The sequence below is a fragment of the Mixophyes fleayi genome, chromosome 5, assembly GCF_038048845.1.
Source record: "Mixophyes fleayi isolate aMixFle1 chromosome 5, aMixFle1.hap1, whole genome shotgun sequence".
Lineage (NCBI taxonomy): Eukaryota > Metazoa > Chordata > Amphibia > Anura > Limnodynastidae > Mixophyes > Mixophyes fleayi.
Genome location: NC_134406.1, coordinates 240,479,476 through 240,499,585, shown reverse-complemented (window position 1 = coordinate 240,499,585; position 20,110 = coordinate 240,479,476).

Genomic DNA, 20,110 nt, shown 5'->3' with positions numbered 1-20,110 from the left:
AGTTGTAATAATAAAGATTTTTTAAAAAAATTATATTTCTATTGTGAGCCTCATCTGGTTCATAACCTTTGTCTTCGTTGCTTGTTAGAATATGTATTGTTATTCTTGAGAGCACATTTTGTGAAAGACTGAAGAAAAAAGGGATTTATTCCTTCGATAATTTTATTATAAATGCAAAGAGGAGAACTTTGATCTGGATTATTCCAGTGCGGATGGTAATTTTCTGGTTCTTTCTATATAATGTGCATTCATTGAAAATATATTTCTGCTCTGTTAGATCAAAATTGTAATATTTGCGAATCAATCACTCATTTCTTTGATTTATGTTCTGATTAAAAATGACTGGGCTAGGTACAAGAAAAATTTGTGTGTGACTAGTCAGCTTTAAAGTTCCACAGAATATTCAAAACTAAATATATATGAGATAAAGCTAAGAACGTGTGTAGGACTTTTTTCCTATGCACACTAGTCATCCTGATCGTGATTCAATTCCGAACGAAGCTTGCATGTAAGTTGCTTTTGAAAATATGGACCCCAACTTCCTAGTGGGGTCCAGCCCCGTGCTCACCAGCATGGGGCTGGTTGGCATCATGGCAGGTGAACCCCCTGCTGCGGGCTCCACCAGCCGTGACTGGTTAAGCCTAGGGCTCCGTGGAGGAAAATAAGGGGGGCCCCACACTGATTGTCCCCCTGATTTTCCTCTGACCAGCACTAAGCTGGCAGCACAAGTGTTAATATGACTATGGAGGAGGGGTACAATGTTTTCACCTATTTTTATTTTTATCACTGTTTACTGATGGCAGGTTCGGCAGCTGTATAGCCGCCAGACCCGCTGGCATAGCCGTTTTAATGCCGGCATTGTGACTGTTGTCATTTTCACTGTCGACATTTACAATGTTGGTATTTTATCTGTGTCAGGATTTTATACATGTCAGCATTTAGCATGTCAACATTTTCGTGTTGGTCATATTTCTGTCTGTATTTACATTTCGTAAATATGATTAAAACCGATAGAAAGGGTTGGAAAGTATTTGAAATGTAGACAGTATTATTAGGTCGACAATGCAAATGTAGACAGTATCTATAGCCCTATCTCTAACCATATTCCTAAACCTATCCCTAACCATATGATACTGTCTACATTTGAAATGTAGACCTAATAATACTGTCGGCATTTACATTGTTGACCTCATGTTGTTGACTTTCAGAATGTTGACCAAATGAATGTCATGCAATCGACCACATACCTTTGCTAATTAGGGGGATAATTGTGGATCTGAAAATGTTACAATGTGTTGTACTTGAACAAGATAGTGAGGAAAATGATGTATGTGAAGTCAGTTACCAGTGGTATCACCTTATGCCCATGATAAGTATATTATCATGTCTTGGCAAAAGACCAAAAAGTCTGCCTCTTACATGTGGAAGTATTTTTATCCCAACCCAGCCAACATTTGTCAAGGCATCTTTGTGATGCCACAATAACTAGAATTAGGCACCTCCTCCCTTCATCATCATAATCAGCATCAGCATCAACATCATTTATTTATAGAGCAAAAGAAAATTCTGTAGTGCTTTACAGTCGGGAACAAACACAGTTATAAAACAATACTAGATAATACAGACAGAGAGGTAGTAAAGCCCTGCGTGAAAGCTTACAATCTCCCTGTTACATTATTTGCAGGTTTATGCAAGTAGTTTACCAAAAGTAAGTTGCAAAATCATTTATAGTAGCAAGCAGTCCATCATCAGCTAGCAGCAGAATGGATACACACCTCATGCAATCTTCACCATCAACACCTTCATCAACCTCCTCATTATTAATACGTAGTCCAGGATCTAATTTTTAAACACAAACTGACTCCCCTAAAGCTATACAACATTCCCAAGAGGCATCCTTGCACACTATGGCTGCTGCTGGGGTTAAACCTCCATACAGAAGGGGACCAAGATGAGTAAGCATAGTTTTTAGCAACAATTGTCTGTGAAGCAAGCATCTGCTAGTATGACAGCCAGGATCCTGTTGCACTAAATCCATGACAGATATGTTAGCATTGGATGTGCTTCCAATGTCCGGCATCAATGCATCAGGTTTCAGCAGATTAGTTGAGGTCATGTGTCCACGCTACCAAATTCCATCTCGATTCCATTTCTCCCGAACAGTAATTCATCAGCTATACCGGGAGGCTAAACATAATTAATTCAATCCTTAGTAAATGCCATTGTACCAACTATCCACTTAACTGTTAAACAAAAGACTACATGACCATGAAGGACCACTTGGTAGGTGCATTGCCTTCAGCAGCAGCACCTGTAGCATTATCATCCTCTTCCTCATCCCTTCAGCATAATAATGCTAGCAGACAATGCCAGACCATTTATAGCACCCTGTCTTTTGGCCGCTTACTATTACAGATGTGATACATCCCCTCACACAATTGCTTTCAGATTGAAATACTTGGGATTTTAAAATAAATAAATAAATTAATATATATTGTGAGGTAATCAGGGGAATAGGTACCTTCTCCTGGGGTAGATGGTAGCGGACAGCAGCAATAAAGTCAGACAAGTCCATTATTTTCAGTAGAACTGAAATCAGTCGGTTTTATTTAAGCACATTCAAATAAACAAAAACATAAATAAAAAGCCTTGCCTGTCCGGCACAAACTAAACATTCTCCAACACCTTCTCTCAAGTGTGGAACCTTGTGTCCCTGACATATACCATCATCATCACCATTTATTTATATAGCGCCACTGATTCTGCAGCGCTGTACAGAGAATTCACTCACATCAGTCCCTGCCCCCATTAGAGCTTACAGTCCAAATTCCCTAATATACACAGACTAGGGTCAATTTTGATAGCAGCCAATTAACCTACTAGTATGTTTTTGGAGTGTGGGAGAAAACCGGAGCACCCGGGGAAAACCCACACAAACACGGGGAGAACATATAAACTCCACACAGATAAGGCCATGGTCGGGAATTGAACTCATGACCCCAGTGCTGTGAGGCAGAATTGCTAACCACTTAGCCACCGTGCTGCCCATACATATACCAAACACATTAATATCTGCTTACCACTTGCTTGTTCTTTAAAGAGACAACCAACCTCCTCCCCAGGTCTGAAACAGGGACTGCACATTCCAGCTGCATTTTAACAGGCACCACACAGGTTCAAACTCCGACCAGTCTGCTTAGAGACTGACAGACCAGAAACCCGGACTGGGCCTTATGTATGGAGCCCACTCTTCTCTTTCTCCATACATAACACCAGGGCAGGGACCCTTACCATGTTGTGTTACACCAAGAAAACACCCTCTGGGAAGCTTTTCCCACATACCTACATATTCTCCTGGTGTTTTAATGTACACAAAGCAGAAAGCCTGGGAAGCATACCTCCGCCATTTAGCCTCATTCCAGTGATTATGCCAATATATATATATATATATATATATATATATATATATATATATATATATATATATATATACATAATATAATATGAATCCCTTGCATTGAAACAAAGTTTGTTATGGAGCAAACTTACTACTGTTTTTTGTTTGCTCTCCTTAATTACTCAGACCTGGAGAGTGCAGAGGATCAATGCATTTTTTCCCAACTCTCTTGCACCCCACGGAATTGCAGCAAACGTCATACCCACGTGCTATCACTTATGGCAGCTCAAAACAGGATGGATGGTTATATATAGAAGATATGGATCAAATCCTTCTCTTGAAAATACTGATTGAATCCATGGTCACATGAGATTAGATTTATCAAATTTTAAATACATGGTGTATGTCTATTTAAATTAATTTGTTTGCTTATTTAAGTTTATTTCTCTCATATAAAAGAGACAAATTATCTCTACTTTTTCAATATATTGCTCTGTGTCCCTAGGTACACATACTACATTTGTTCTTAATTTTCTGTGTTTCTAAGAGGTGGGAAAATTCAAATCAATCACGAAAATGTCAGCAGCTTTAAATGTGTCTTTATTCTGTTCATGATATGAATATCATTGTAACTATTGATTAGTAATGTAACCCTAGCTGACATAATGAACAACATATTTCAATTGTTCTGGTTCATAGCAAATATTTTGAATTGTGAGAATTATGAGAGAAGAGTAAACACAATAATTTATCACAGAATGAGCAGAACATAAAGACAGGGGAATACAGTAAAGATATCCCATTTAAAAGCAGATATAAAACTGACCATAATAAGTGCACATGTGGGTGTATATAATGTACATTCTAATGTACATTTTCTAGAATGTTCTGTGAAAGTCAAATAATTGGATGAAGTAGGCTAAATTGATTAATGTTGTTTTTCCGTGCGATTGTGATTAGTACAGCACGTGTAATGACGCAATCACACGGATTAATGACACACACATTTACATTCGCACTTACACTTGTAAATAGTACACATCTATTAAGTTTCCAATCCACATTTACTTATTAGTAAAATGTATTAGAGATTATTTATACATAGATAATATTATAGTAAAGGTATTTAGGGTTCAGGCCCTCTAAAAGGTAAATAGTTTGGTCTCATATTAAACCTTATTTCACCAGCATTAATCCGGTTTCGACAGAGTAGCGATCGCATCTAGTGGTCGTAAATTATGAGCAATATGAGATTAATATTCAAAAGTACTTTGTTTATGGGTCAGTTTAAACTGGTTCTTTGTCGGGAAGACACATAAGCAGCAGTTGGAATGAGCAGACCCCACCCTTGGAGAAGATCAAATGAACTGACCGATGACCAGCAGTCTTCTGGAACATCGTTAACCCTGGATCAATGAAGACCTCTCTAAGTGTTATCTGTGTATATTCGTGACATCATCACTGATTATGTTAATTCAAACTGCATATAAGCAAGTCCTGGGCCAATGTTAAATCTCTCTTCCTGACTGCAGGCTATATGGACCTGGGCCCAGGACGCGCTTGCGTAATGTAATGTATTTGGCTATATATTTTCCTGTTTATTGTTATACCTTTTATGCATCATCATGGCTTGCTGTAAATCCTGCTATCTTTTGCTATTAAATCTCTTTGTGCATTGGAACCACAATAATCGCATTGGACAATGTTTATTGGTAACGACAAAGCGAACATTACAGTTCCAAATTTCTAGAATGTCCATATTTATTGCAATTCTCCTGACTGCAGAAGATCAAACCATACTAGTCTATGTTGGTGTAATTAAACACTTATGACACTTAACATTTGGAATTGGACTGTAACATCTTTCTATGTATGCACTGTCTCATTCAAAATATCTTTATATAATAAATATGCATATCTACAACAGTAAATGATTTATTCCCTTTTCAAAGTAGATTAGGGCATGTTGGACGTGGAATGTCAGTGACAGGTCCTAGAGGACAGCTGTTTTATGTATTAAGCTACACATTGTTAAGGCAACATGTACAAATATCAAAATCTTATTGCAACTTCTATGGTCAACCTTTAAAGTGTTGTATGTTCTCTAATGCAATATATAGACTCAATCACAAGTAGAATGAAATGTACATGAATACTTCAGACAGTAATACTTCACTGGATGCAAGTCTAGACCATACTATTTTATTATTTAGAAAAGCTTTAAGCAAAATATTTAATAATCTATTTGAAAATATTTATTTCCTTTTGTAAATAATACAGTATTTTGTTTCACAGCCACAATTGAACAAGATGTTATAGTCATAGATTACTTATAAATTTCCTTAATTTTTGTAATGATCATTTTATATTGTAAGTTTACGCAAGAGGTTACATCCCTGTGCACACTTATTCTGCATCAGAAAACCACATTACATGTTTGGAAATGAAAGGGAATGCCATGTTTGGAACAAAAATGCAATAAAATGTTAAAACTTTGTTTCGAAAAAAAAATAGAATTGAAGAGAACTAAATGATTTCACTTTTTTTTTCCAACAGACTGACTGGCAAAATACTTTTTTTATTTATACCCCATTTTATACATAATTTTTCTAACACAATTTTATCATCCAAATCATGTTTATTTTGGTTCCTGCAGCACATATAGACTAATTGAATGGGAACCAACTTGGGATCTCCAGTAAGTATTTAGTGTCATTGCATTTTAAAGGTTACCTACACCTTCAGAGAATGCTACTTTACAGACACGTTTGTTTAACAATAAGGTATTGTTTGTATTGGACATCCACCAAGCAGATATGTTATTGTATCTAAAGGCAAAGAGAATAAACATGCCTGCCTAGACAATGAATTATCTGGATGTTGACTTCTTATTTAGCAACTGAATCATACTTGCCAACTCTCCCAGAATATCTGGGAGACTCCTGGACTCCCGGGAGAGCAGGCACCTCCTGCAACCCGCCCACTTCCTAGTGAAGTGGGAAGGATGGAAGCCCCAATGACGCGATTTGCGGTGAAACACATCAATTTGGCCCTGCCTCATGACAAAAGAGGTTTCCGCTGTGAGGGCGGGGCCAAAATGACGCTATTGACCGCACCCGCCCCTTCCGCCCTCCCACCATACCCCCTATCGAAATCTCCCGATGCTCCATATATAAAAGTTGGCAAATATGAAAAGAGCATGTTCATGGTAATTTGATTATCTATTTGATTCTAGAACATTGATCAACTTTACCAACAGTTCCCATGTACATACCTCTATATGTCGATGTTGTTTATATGTGCAGGCAGTGGTGTTTCCTAAGTCATAGATGCAATTGAGTGACAAATCAGTAAATATAAATTGAAACAATAGAATGGTGGGTTTATCAAGAGGAAGTGAATGCTGCATAATTGAGAAAGAAAAAAAAATCTCTTTTTTTTTTTCATAGCAAATTGCCAAAAATTGATGTGTATATGTGCAGCATGGTAGTCCAAGTCTGCCTCTTTCTTTAAAAGATATTCCCACTTTCAAATAAGTTACTTCCATTAAATCTTTTAGCCCAAATATACATATTTGATTATACATTTGGTACTGTTTAGTACATTGCAGAACAATGTTTTTTAGTTTTGTTGCTCTGGATATCAAACACTGTTATGCAGCCTTAGGATGATCTGACTTGTCCTGAACCACTTGAATCTTCATTTTGCATTATCTTCTCAGCAAATATTAAGACTCAAACACTAGCTGTCCCACACAGGCTACAGGCATCTTGCTGATAATATCACAGAAGAGATACAGCCACTCTATATTGATGCTGCAATGCATGCATTGCATGATGGTAGATGTAGTTTTCTGCTACAAAAGAGCTGTGATGTTGCTACAGTTTGCTTATCCCCAGACTGGACTGAACTGTAAGAAACTGTTACTGGGATTCACTCAAGTTCTTGGGTCACAATAATTCATACTTACCTACTCTCCCAGAATGTCCGGGAGAGAAGGTAATGTCCGAAATCTGGGTAGCACAGTGACCTAGTGGTTAGCACCTCTGCTTCACAGCACTGGGGTCATGAGTTCAATTCCCGACCATGGCCTTATCTGTGTGGAGTTTGTATGTTCTCCCTTTGTTTGCGTGGGTTTCCTCCGCGTGCTCCGGTTTCCTCCCACACTCCAAAAACATACCGGTAGGTTAATTGGCTGCTATCAAAATTGACACTAGTCTCTCCCTCTCTGTCTGTCTCCCTCTCTGCCTGTGTGTGAATGTGTGTCTATATTAGGGAATTTAGACTGTAAACTCCAGTGGGGCAGAGACTGATGTGAATGGGTTCTCTGTACAGCGCTGCGGAATTAGTGGCGCTATATAAATAAATGATGATGATGATGATGATAGGTAGGTCTCCCGTACTCCCAGGAGAGCAGGGCATTCTCCCGCATCTGCCCTCTTCTTAGTGAAGTGGGCAGATTTGAAGCCTCCATAATGTGATTCCCCTGGAATCGCATCATTTTGACTAGCCACCCTTGGTAAAAGGACGCGTTTACATCATTGCGTCACAGGCGGCGGGACAAAATTTGCGCAATTCATCTAGCTCCGCCCCTCATGCCCCCCTCCCACCCAGATCTCCAGCAGTGCAGCTTTAAAAAGTTGGTAAGAATGCAATACGTAGAAGAAAACACATTTCTCAGGCAAATATCAGGTTTACTACATATTATATTTAAAGATCATCTCTGCTTTAAATGCAAGATTTTTTAAAGATTTGTTCTGTATATTCAAAAAGTGAAGCAAATAATAAGCACCGGTTGTCAGAAAAAAAAAATCTTTCTTATTCTGAGAGTCTTTCAATGCCCCCCGTGTTCCTAACAACTGTGAAATTGTTTATAAGAAGTAGATGCGTGTCTTGTATGTATTTTTTTTTAAACAATGCTTTAAAAACCTGATGATTTCCAAATGCATGTGTATCTGTCAAAAGAGACTTTATGTGATATTTCTATTAAACTAAAAATAAATATGGTGCTGTGAAAAGAATCTAAAATGATAAAATCGTCAGGAAATCAAAGGTCAGGTTGTTTCCATGGTAGCAATAATACAGACTTGGATTTGAAATACAAAGAAAATAGTAATAATAGCGCAAGCTGAATCTATAATATTCAATCACAAAACAAGTTTATTTCTTTTATTATGATACCACACACAAGATAAATCATTATCATACTTATATGCATTGTAAAAGTATGGATTAGGACTATTGACTGTCTTTTGCTGTATAAAGCTTTAAGAAGGCAGATAACAAGCTATCTTTGGGAAGAGCCTGCAATGCTGTTTTCTTTATCCTTTTTTGGGAAAGCAATTTAGCATAGAAAGAATTGTCAGGAAAATTGGGATTTGTGCTATTATTTAATGCCAGTAAAAGGCAAATCAGCAAACATGAAAACAATAAAAGAGGCACTAAAATGTATTCTTCCTATTTTTCCAGGGGCCAAATATTATCAAGTCATTTTGTTGGATGCTTCTTTTAGCAGATCTAATAAGAAAAAATAGTGATTTCATTCTTTAGCAGACAATCCACATTCCAACATGTCACCCCATTCCGCAGCGATCAATTTTTGGTGGTTGTAATAGTATCAGGATACTGTGGTATGTTTGGGGGACCTGCCTCAAATTACAACCAAACTCCACCTGGAAAAAATTCCAAGTGGAGATGAGCAAAGTTATGTTGGAATTTTGCAGCAGATATCAAACTTTACGTCTTAACAGGCCTTTTTGTAGTGGTGTGACGTTCCAATTTGATTCGCAATTACACTGAATGGTCACTGAATTTGTAAATTCTATAAATAGAACTTGGACGATGATGGTTAATTATTTTTTTTCTTTGGTGTTGTTGGGGGAGGATTAGGGATAGGACTAGTACATCTGAGAATATGAATAATAATAACTGTCTATTTATTTTTTACCACTGATAATACACATATTGAACACTGTGAGAATTGCTCTGCCTGTTACACTAAGGCTAGGTACACATTGGAAGTTTTTCAGGCAATTATCAGGCCAATCACCCAATAAACGACCACTCGGCCACATATTGCGACAGTCATTCCAAAGTGCCGATTGTCGATTCATTTGGTTGGTCGTACTGTTTAATAACCTCGTAAAAATCACCTTCCGATCACGTAGTGTGTATGCTCTCATGATCACGATCTCCATAGAGTTTACAATGTCATAGAGATATACTTACTAAACTGCGGGTTTGAAAAAGTGGAGATGTTGCCTATAGCAACCAATCAGATTCTAGTTGTCATCTATTTAACACATTCTACAAAATGACAGCTAGAATCTGATTGCATCTATAGGCAACATCTGCACGTTTTTTAAACCCGCATTTTATAAAATCTACCATGCCGGCAATGAACATGTCCCGATGTCTAAATTAAGAGAGTGCTGTAGATGGAATAATTTGTTTGTTCGTTCTGAGACTAAATATTTAGTTTCAGAGTCACAGAAGCTAACGAAATGACATGTGGATAGCTATAACAAGGCAGTTAGTCAGTGTGACAGGAATGAATGAATGCATATTGTGCTGTCATTCTCTAAACGACTATAGGACCAGATGAAGAACACAAATCTGGTAAATTTTATGTAGAGTGTATGCATGAATCGCCCAACCGGTCGGAACTTCAGTTGTAGGCATAATCGTTGTAAATAAGAGATTGGTCGGAAAATTATCCAGTGTGTACCTAGCCTTAGTAATTGTCTTTCACAAACTTATAAAGGGATGTTTTTCGTCAGCTGCACTTGCTGGTCATCATTACTAACAGTACTGCCAATTCAGGAGAGCATAACAATTGAAGCTCAAATTTATACAATTGATCTTGATTTGCTGGCCAAGAATTACTATTACTACTGGTTGATAATTTTTGCCCTGGGCTGTGAATAATACACCAATTGATCACCATGAGAATTACTTATTCTTTGACATTTCATAATCTTTACAGTTCTGTATTTATTATTGTTTGATATTGGACAGACAGTGTACCTGTCCCCTCTCCTGACATATCTTTTTGTATGTTCTCTTATGTTCTCTATTGTTCTCTCAAACAACAATAATAATAACAATAATAATAATAACAACAACAATAATAATAATAATAATAATAATAACAATATTAGTAATAATGATGATGATAATAATAATAATAATAATAATAATAATAATAATAACAATAATAGTAATAATAATAATAATAATAATGATAATAATAATAAAACATATCTAAGCAGAAAAGAGCATACTAAAAATGCACACCTAAAACATGGCTGTTCAGAGAAGTCTTCAACTAAAATGTAAGCAATTAAGGGATTCAGTTGCTGTACTGCAGCAGTCATAGCAGAAATATATCTAGCCATGATGAGATAAATGATGAGGAATATAGTCATGCTAAAATGAACCTTTCAAGTGCCATTGAACAAGCTTACAGTGGCATTAAAGATTGAAGAGCAAACCCACTCCTCCATTAGCAGAATCAGCACCTGAAAATCAAAAAGATAAAATGTCATTACAGTATACACAAACTCAGAAACACCAGCACAGCAACATTTGGTCAAGAAACAAGAGATGGATTTATTGGTGTTGTATTGTAAACAAAACACATTTTAATAAAATAAACAAACACACTTTTCGATTATTACTAAGGGCTAGATTTACTAAACTGCGGGCTTGGAAAAGTGGAGATGTGTCCTATAGCAACCAATCAGATTCTAGCTTTCATTTATTTAGTACATTCTACAAAATGACAGCTAGAATCTGATTGGTTGCTATAGGCAACATCTCCACTTTTTCAAACACACAGTTTAGTAAATATACTCCTAAAAGTTATCAGGCAACTTAAAAGTGTACAATTACTAGAGATGTTCACTGACCACCGTGTTTTGGTTTTGGTTTTGGATCTAGATTAAGTACGTGTTTGGTTTTGGTTTCGGCAAAACCGCCCTCGCGTGTTTTTGTTTTGGTTTTGGTTTTGGATCTGTATTTTTTTTAGAAAAATAGCTAAAATATGCTAAAATCACATAAGTTTGCTCTTATTTTGTTCTTACATTATTATTAACCTCAATAACACTAATTTCCAGTCATTTCCAGTCAATTTTCACCACTTCACAGGTCACAATATTATTTTCATCCACTTTCGGACAAAGACTGCAGCAACCTAGCTGGAGTATAAGCATCAGATCAATGACACAAACACACGGCAGTTCATAACACATTTTGGAAACATTGCCACACAGCAGTAGCAGAAAAGAAAAGTGGTGCAAGATGGAATTGTCCTTGGGCCCTCCCACCCACCCTTATGTAAGATATTGAAAATTACATTTACATTTTAACAGAGCAAGCACTATAGCGACAAGGAGTGCCACTTTTGTGGCTGAAGTGCATGGTTTGTTTGGACCCCCACAAAGCAAACCTACATTAGCTTAGCTGCCTTAGGTCCAACAGTGCTGTCAATGAACTCTACACTATTATACCATGTCTGCTTGTGTTGCATCTTTAATCTCCTTCTCCTCTCTGAATACCTCCCTCTCATCCCTGAAGAACTATCAAACTTATACAGACACAAGAATGGATATTACATCTGGAGTATCATTAGATCTGCTTCAGCCAGACTGTGACACAGAACATGAGCGTGGAATTCGTCATCTTGGAATACGCTGCATTAAACAGAGAATTAAACTAATATATAGATGCAGTTGAGGAGACCGTACTTAAATTAAAATGTGACCCATCGGTTGAGATCACAGATTTAAGAGAGCTCGAACACGAGAGATACACTGCGCTTCAGAAGAATAATACAGAGGAGGCCCTGAGGCAGGATGATAAATTAAGAGACCTGAGAAAACAAATGGGTGTGTCACCGACCCCTGCAGACAAAGCTTTAGAAGGTGAAGACGAGAAGATTGTCGTCACCCAGAGCACTCCTATAACACAGTTGGAGATGTTGAACCCAGTGAAAAACAAAGTATGTGGTCACACGTACGAGAGATAAGCAATTGAAAGGATAATTGAAAAAATCATCAGCACTTATAGCACATGTAAGTAACATTGGCACACAGCAATAGCTCAAAGGAAAAGTGGCGCAAGATGAAATTGTCCTTGGGACCCTCTCACCCACCCTTATAATGGATCTTAAAAAGGACATGCACACTTTAACAAACCAAGCACTTCAATGTCAAGGAATGCCACCTTTGTGGCTGAAGTGCTGGTTTGTTTGGGCCCACCACAACACAAGGTAACAATGGGCTTAAAGCAGCTAAGGTAAAAGTGCTGTCAATGAATTCTACAGTGGCAAGATGTTGTTGTCATCATCTTCAGCCTCATCCTCACCCTCATCAGTGGGAACACAATATTAATTCAACCCCATAGGAAATCACCATTACAGAAATTTCTGTAACATAAATGTCAAAAACAAAATTGTAAAAAAAAAAAGCTTTTACCTTTTTAAAGAAAAAAACACATCCTTAATAAAGGTGAAACTTTACTGTAGAAAAAAATAAAATTGCCAACATGTCATTTTACCCAAATATTAATAAGCATTCCAGCATCAGCTAGCTTCCTTCTCTCAGCTAGATCTCAGCACCTGCAATCTACATTGTCATCATCCTCACCCTCATCAGTTTGTACATCATCACCCCACAATACTAATTCATCCCCACTGGAATCCACAATTACAGAAGTCTCTGGACTTCTGGACTTACACAAACAACATCATCCTTATCATCATTCTCATCAACACCCTCATTAGCGCCGTCGTCAGCTACTCAAATATCCTCCTCATTCTGTTGCAAATACAAAGTGGTATCCTACACTTGTGTATCACCGGCTACATTAAGAGGCATACTGCTGACAACCTATTTGAAAAACTAAGGGATGTCATTGCAACATGGCTTATCCTGCTTGGACTCTCCTGAGGATATGTCATTTGGGATAATGCCACCAATATAGTGAGGACATTACAATGGGGAGAATTCCATCACATTTCCTGTTTTGCTCACACAATCAACTTAGTGGTACCAATCTTTAAAAAATGACAGAGATATGCAGGAGATGCTCTCTGTGTCCAGAAATAATTTGGGTCATTTTTGGCATTCTGCAACAGCATGTAGGAGATTGCAGCTGCTGCAAGAAGAATTGAATTTGAGGGGGATTGTACTTTAATCCAGCTCAGTGGAGAATACTTTGCCTCGATAAAGCTACTAGCGAAACGCGCGTCGGCGGACGCCGCGCTCGCTACTCTCCTACTCCAAAATTGCTTTATAATTTATACACCTCTAAACCAAAAGTTAGATAATTATCCAGATTTAGATATAGCTAGAAGTTAGCGGTGCACACGATCTCCATTAGTCCTTTAGTGCTGCAGTAGTTAGCTAGACTGCAGTACTGTAGAGGTTGAGACCTTAAGAAATTTATCTCAGTCTCCCTATTCATATGTATAGAATTACTGAAGGAGCGGTATTGAGATAGGTCATACTACTGATCGTATGTAGGAGGAGTTAACAAGAGTATTACTCTGGATACTCACCATATGATCCTAATAGTGGTGCATCTTAAATCTGTAGATAATATCACTGGCATAAGGGGCTTTAGGGCAAATTAGAAGTGATATAATCCACTGTCAGATTTAACCCCTAAAAAGCCCATCATAGAGGTGTAACCTCAAGATTAAAACTGAGGAAGATATCTTGTTGAAAATTAGCAATTGGAGTTTATTGTTATACCGTAAAGTGGTCCTATGAAAGTATTAATTTATTAAAAGTACTAGGGTATCAGGGTAGCCTCGCGGCTAGACAACCAAGTATTGTCTATTTTAACTGATATATCATTTATGTCAATGTATGTTCTCAATTACAAATTTTAAATATTTTGCTACTAGAAGTACGTTCCTAACATGGTAAATAATAAAGAATGATTTTAACAATATCAACATATTAATATAATGTAAATATATATGTGTTTATATCCATTCATGAGTGCCTCTTAAGGTCATTTTCTCTTCTTCTCTCTGTTAATTAAGGTTACTTTCCGGGTTGTGCAAGGTGCTGAAACCACTCTAAGTAGTCACCTGTAAAGTGAGTTCAGACACTGTTAGCTTGAGTCAAGTGATTCCCCTTATTAGACTTTTGGAAAAGCAGCTAGAGAAATTGAAGGAGGAGATGAAACTAAGCAATTCTGCTAACTATGTAGGACTTGTATATCAAGTACTTTATTCGCTTCACCAGGAGGCGAGAGTTATCAACATCTTTAAATCGGATCACTACATTTTGGAAACTGTGCATGATCCTAGGTTTAAGAGCTATGTCTTCTCTTTCTTTCCCGGTAACCCAGATCTCAAGAGATGCAATAAGCTTCTGGTCAGCAAGCTGACAGCTCAAGGGGTACATAACATGACGACTCAGTTTCCCCTCAGTTTCTTTGGCAACTGCTGCTAGAAAAATTCTTAGGTTTCCCAGGACACCCAGTGGTAATGCAGATGAGTCAGCAAAACATTTTGACATTTGGTTCGGTGTAAAAAAAATTGCCCAAAATCTTAACAGCTCTGTCGTAAAATGAACTACAAATTCCATGGGAAAGGCCATTACGAGCAATTAAATCAAAGTACAGAGACTTCTGCAATGATGGATTCCAGTGGGGATGAGTTAGTATTGTGAGAGGATGATGTACACACTGATGAGGGTGAGGATGATGACAATGTAGATTGCAGGTGCTAGGATCTAGCTGAGTGAAGGAAGCTAGCTGATTCTGGTATGCTTGTTAATATTTTGAGTAGAATGGCATGTTGGCAATTTTATATTTCTACAGTAAACTTTAACCTTTATTAGAGAGGTGTTTATTTCTTTAAAAAGGAACACATTTTTTTTTTACATTTTTGTTTCCCTGACTTAAAACCACTATGCACTTGAACATAGGCTTTAGCACATGACGAAGAGGGCTTAGTATCATCATGACAGACTGGAGAGTGACAAGAACAATGTGACTGGAGAGTGACAAGGACACTGCTACCCCTCCTGTTTCTGTATGAGCTATGGCACAGTAGAATGTGACTGGAGACTTTTAAAAACACTGCCAGCTCTATTTGTTCTATTTCAGCAATGACAACTAGAAATGGAGGAATAGCACATAGACTGTAGACTGGCAACAACACTGGCACCTCTCCTGTTTCTGTGTGAGCTATAATAACACAGTACACTGTGTCTGCAGATTTTGAAGAACACTGACAGCCCTATTATTTCTATTTCAGCAATGACAATTAGCAATGGAGCAATGCCACGTAGACTGTAGACTGTCAACGACACTGGGACCACTCCTGTTTCTGTGTGAGCTATGACTCAGTAGAATGTCATTGGAGACTTTATAAAAGTCTACTTGTAGTAATGTAAAGGAGGACCTCCTAATACTCCCATCAATATTGTTTTTAAACAACATACTTCATGGCATATTGTATGTAAAAATATATAAACCCATAACATTACCATATTATTGGGCATTCTACAAACAAAACATTTTACTTATTATGTGATACAGCTGTTTTGCCACTTTTTGCATGCATTTTTCTAGAGATCTAAGTGACTTGGATTTGCAATAGTTTATCTTTTGTGGATGGGTTATATAATGGTCTAATGGCTGATAATTTCTTCTAATTCCAATTGCTCAATGTCTGCTATGGCATGGTGGCTCAGTGGTTAGCACTTCTGCTTCACAGTGCTGGGGGCAGGAGTTCGATTCCCAACCATGGCCTTATCTGTGTGGTGTTTGTATATTCTACACATTTTTGCACCGGATTCCTCCTACAGTCCAAAAACTTACTAGAAGGTTAAATGGCTGCTGTCCAAAGTAACCCTTGTCTGTGTATGTCATAGGGAAGTTAGACTGTAGGGTCCAATGTGACAGAGACTGATGTCAATGACTAATATTCTGTGTACAGCGCTGTGGAACAGGTGGCGCTATATAAATAAATGATGATCAATAGTGCAACCTAATGACTGGTTTGCCTTTTTGATTTAATGAATGGCTCTTATGAGGGTAAATCTCACTATGTGACTTTTAATCCTAGGAGTACATGATAATTTGTATATTCATTGATTTTTAGAACCACACCAGGGGTCCAATAACCACTATTTATGTTCAAATATCCTAAGCACCTAACATAAATCAGATGCACACTCTAGAACAATACAATTTAAATAAAAAATCCACACCAATAAAGTTAGACCTTTTCTGTCCTTTACCCAAGAATAGTCATATACTGATTAAAGAGCAGTACATTTGCTGAAAAAAGCAGAGGAGAAGTCCAAAGATAAATGTTGGCACATGACTTTGCATCTCTTGTACATGGGAAATATAACAAGAAAGGTGAAGGGAAGGAGTATACACATTTGAATAGATCCTGCTATGAAGCCAGCAGTGGATGGGCCTGAGCTATACTTCTTAGATGCATATATTCCTCTTTACTTTAATATCTGTTCCCAGTGATGGCTTTCAAACTGGTGACAACAGCTCCAGTGTCCCAGCTGCATTGAATCTAACTCACTGAGCACCCAACCTGTCAAATAAACCAGTTGGATTTCTTAACTTTATTTTATGTAGAGATGCATTTGACAGCAGAGTATCTTGCATCAGTTTGACAGAAGCATCACATCACTACACCTTACTGTTGGGGAACACTATTTGCCATATTCCCAAACTGTCAGTCTATGGCTTTCTGCTTGTGTTGTATTACAGTCACACAAGTGAACAAGCCATGGCCTCCAACAAAATCAGCGATTGTGCTGGTCCTGAGCAAACTTGAATGTAAAAGGTTTATTTTATTTTCTATGAAATGTGCAACCAGAAGGATTGTAGTTTAATTTGTGCTCACATGATTCAAAAGGGACTCCTATTTTAATAGAGACAGAACTATTTTGTTTATATGTTAGTTGTAAAGATTTTTTTTCAATAATTAGGATACAAAGAAATGTATTTAATTATGAACTAAAAGGGCTTTATATTAAGTTGGCTGGGGCCCCTTCAAACTTTTCTCATGAGGCCCTTTATATAAATGTAACCTAACTTTATAATTCCCTTCCCTTCCTTTCTTTCCTTCCGTTTCCTTCCCTTCCTTTCCATTCTTCCATTCCTCTCCTTACTTCCCTTCCCCCTTTCCCCTTCCCATCCATGCTTTCCTTCCTAAACCCCTAAAAATAATGCAGTCCTTTTGCAAATTCCCTTTCTCTGTAATCACTTTATATAAATCAGGACCTCTGAAAACACTGGTTATATTTTCTCAAACACTCCAAATATATTCACTTAAAAGAATATTATGATAGAAGGAGAAGATATGTAATTGGACAATACAAGACAAATGGATGAATGCAATGGGCAATTTACCTAAATGTAGGAATCATCCCATAGAAAAGTTACAGACTTTGAGTCATTAAGGCAAAAAAAGGAGTAAATGTTCTCTGGGACAAACCATGTTACAATGCAGGGGGTGAACATTTGTTTATTATTTGCACATAAGTTAAATACTGGCTGTTTTTTCATCTAGCACACAAATACTTGATAGCTTTATTTTTACACTGAAATTTAAAGTTGATCTAGGACATGCCCTATCCCAATTATAAATATGAGCCCACATTTTAAATGTACCCCCCCTTCCAATGCAACATGGTTTTGCCCAGATGCACAGTTACTCCTTTTTTATGCTTTGCTCTCCTTAATGACTCAGCCCCTTTAACTGAAACATTTCACTGCCCAATTTTTACCTCAATGACTTCTCCACCGTCTGTGTCAGGAAATAGAATTGATCATAAAGCTCTTCACATTGTCTCACAGACATATAATTAATTCACTCATAAACATACATTTTAAAAACATCAAGATGGTCTTTAAACATCTCTTTGATCTCACAAAGTAACAATGGTGGACAGGAGTGTAGCTATGCAGATTATCAGTGGCTCCCACTTGTCAGAGAAAATGTACGTGTGGCCTTTGTGAACTTTTCTGCTCTTGCTTGTCTGTCTTTATTTGACTATGCTGGAAGCATTATCAATGACATGCCCTTATGTCTTCCAAAGGCATTTTAACTGCAGGGCTGCCATCACAAATCATAGGTGACCAGAAAACCACACTGATGATTACAATACAGTCTTCATTGGTGGAACGTATACAAAGCAGAACCATTCTGGTGCATAGTATACATAGCAAACCCTAATGTATTGGTCAGTTATTGCATATGGCTAATGTATGTCAGGGCTTTCAATCTGGTGACTTTATACTCCAGGTTCATGATTGGTCACTACTCACAGAGCAAAGTCTATGCAGGCTGTCAGTACCATCAATCTGGCAGCTCCAAGGCCATGCACTGATTTGTAATCAGTGTCAGTCAGGAAACTTTTCATAAAATTTGCTGCCTAGCACCATTACCAAATCAGAGTATTGGGAGCAGTCACTTATATATTACAACCTTTGTTGATGTGTGATACCCCAAAACCTGAGTACCTTGGGCGTATCTATATGTTTTTAATTTGTTAATTTAATTTGTTAATTGTTATAAGTGTTTATAAAGATTAAAAAAAAAAGAATTCCTGAGGGAGAAGTGACAGTGGGGAGTGGTTGGTGGTTGCCGGGGGTGACAGTGGGGAGTGGTTGGTGGTTGCCGGGGGTGACAGTGGGGAGTGGTTGGTGGTTGCCGGGGGTGACAGTTGGGAGTGATTGGTGGTTGCCGGGGGTGACAGAGCGAGAGGAGTGCGATACTCAGGACCGCTGAGAGAGATCTCTGTGTCTGGATAGACTGAGAGAGAAAAATAGGGACAGAATGAAAACCGGACAAAGCGAAATATAAGCAGATTAAAAGTGAAGAAAGTGTAAGAAGAGAAGAAGTGAGCCAAAGAGATGTGTGAGTAAAAAGGAAAGTGTTGGAAACAAATAAGCAGTATAGAGATCTGTGACATCACACTAACCAGAGACTGAGCTATGTACTGAGAACAGTGGGAGAGGAGAGAAAATAGAGAGGTCTGTGAATACACACAAAATACAAAAGATCACCAGTTTATTTGGCGTGAAAAAGTAATTTATGGGCCCCAACCACGTGCACCACTTCTACAAATAATTATTGAAATATATGATGTTGGTCTTAAAGTTCTGTTGAGAAATTAATCTCTTAATCGTGTTAAGTTATGTATTAATGTTAGGTAATTATATATATATGTGTGAAGATTAATAATTTGATCTGGCAGAAACATCCATAAACATAGAATCCCAATAAATAATTAGTGTTATTAGTATGGTAAATATAAAGGTTTGTCAATTGTAAATAGTTTCAAAGAGATAAGATAATGTTTAAAAATAACAGAGTAGTTCTTATTAATAAAAGGAAGTAAGTTAAGAATACACTTGTGTCATTTTAAATCTCTGGATAAATCTCCTTACCTCTCTGGTGCAATTTCAACGTATTACTCTAAATAACACCACGCGGGGTATTACAGATGCTTTTTAATAAGATTTGGGGGCTTCCTCACAGTCCTTACAGCATTCTTGAGCTTCTGTTTCACAATAATATATCCATAAATAATGCACAGTGTGTTTGTATTTGTTTGATATTATACTTCTGAGTAGAAGAGCAGTTCTCAGAAGATGTCTTACCTGAAGTAGCTGCAGTCATCTGATTTTCTTCTCTTGCTCCTTCTGTGTGGATGC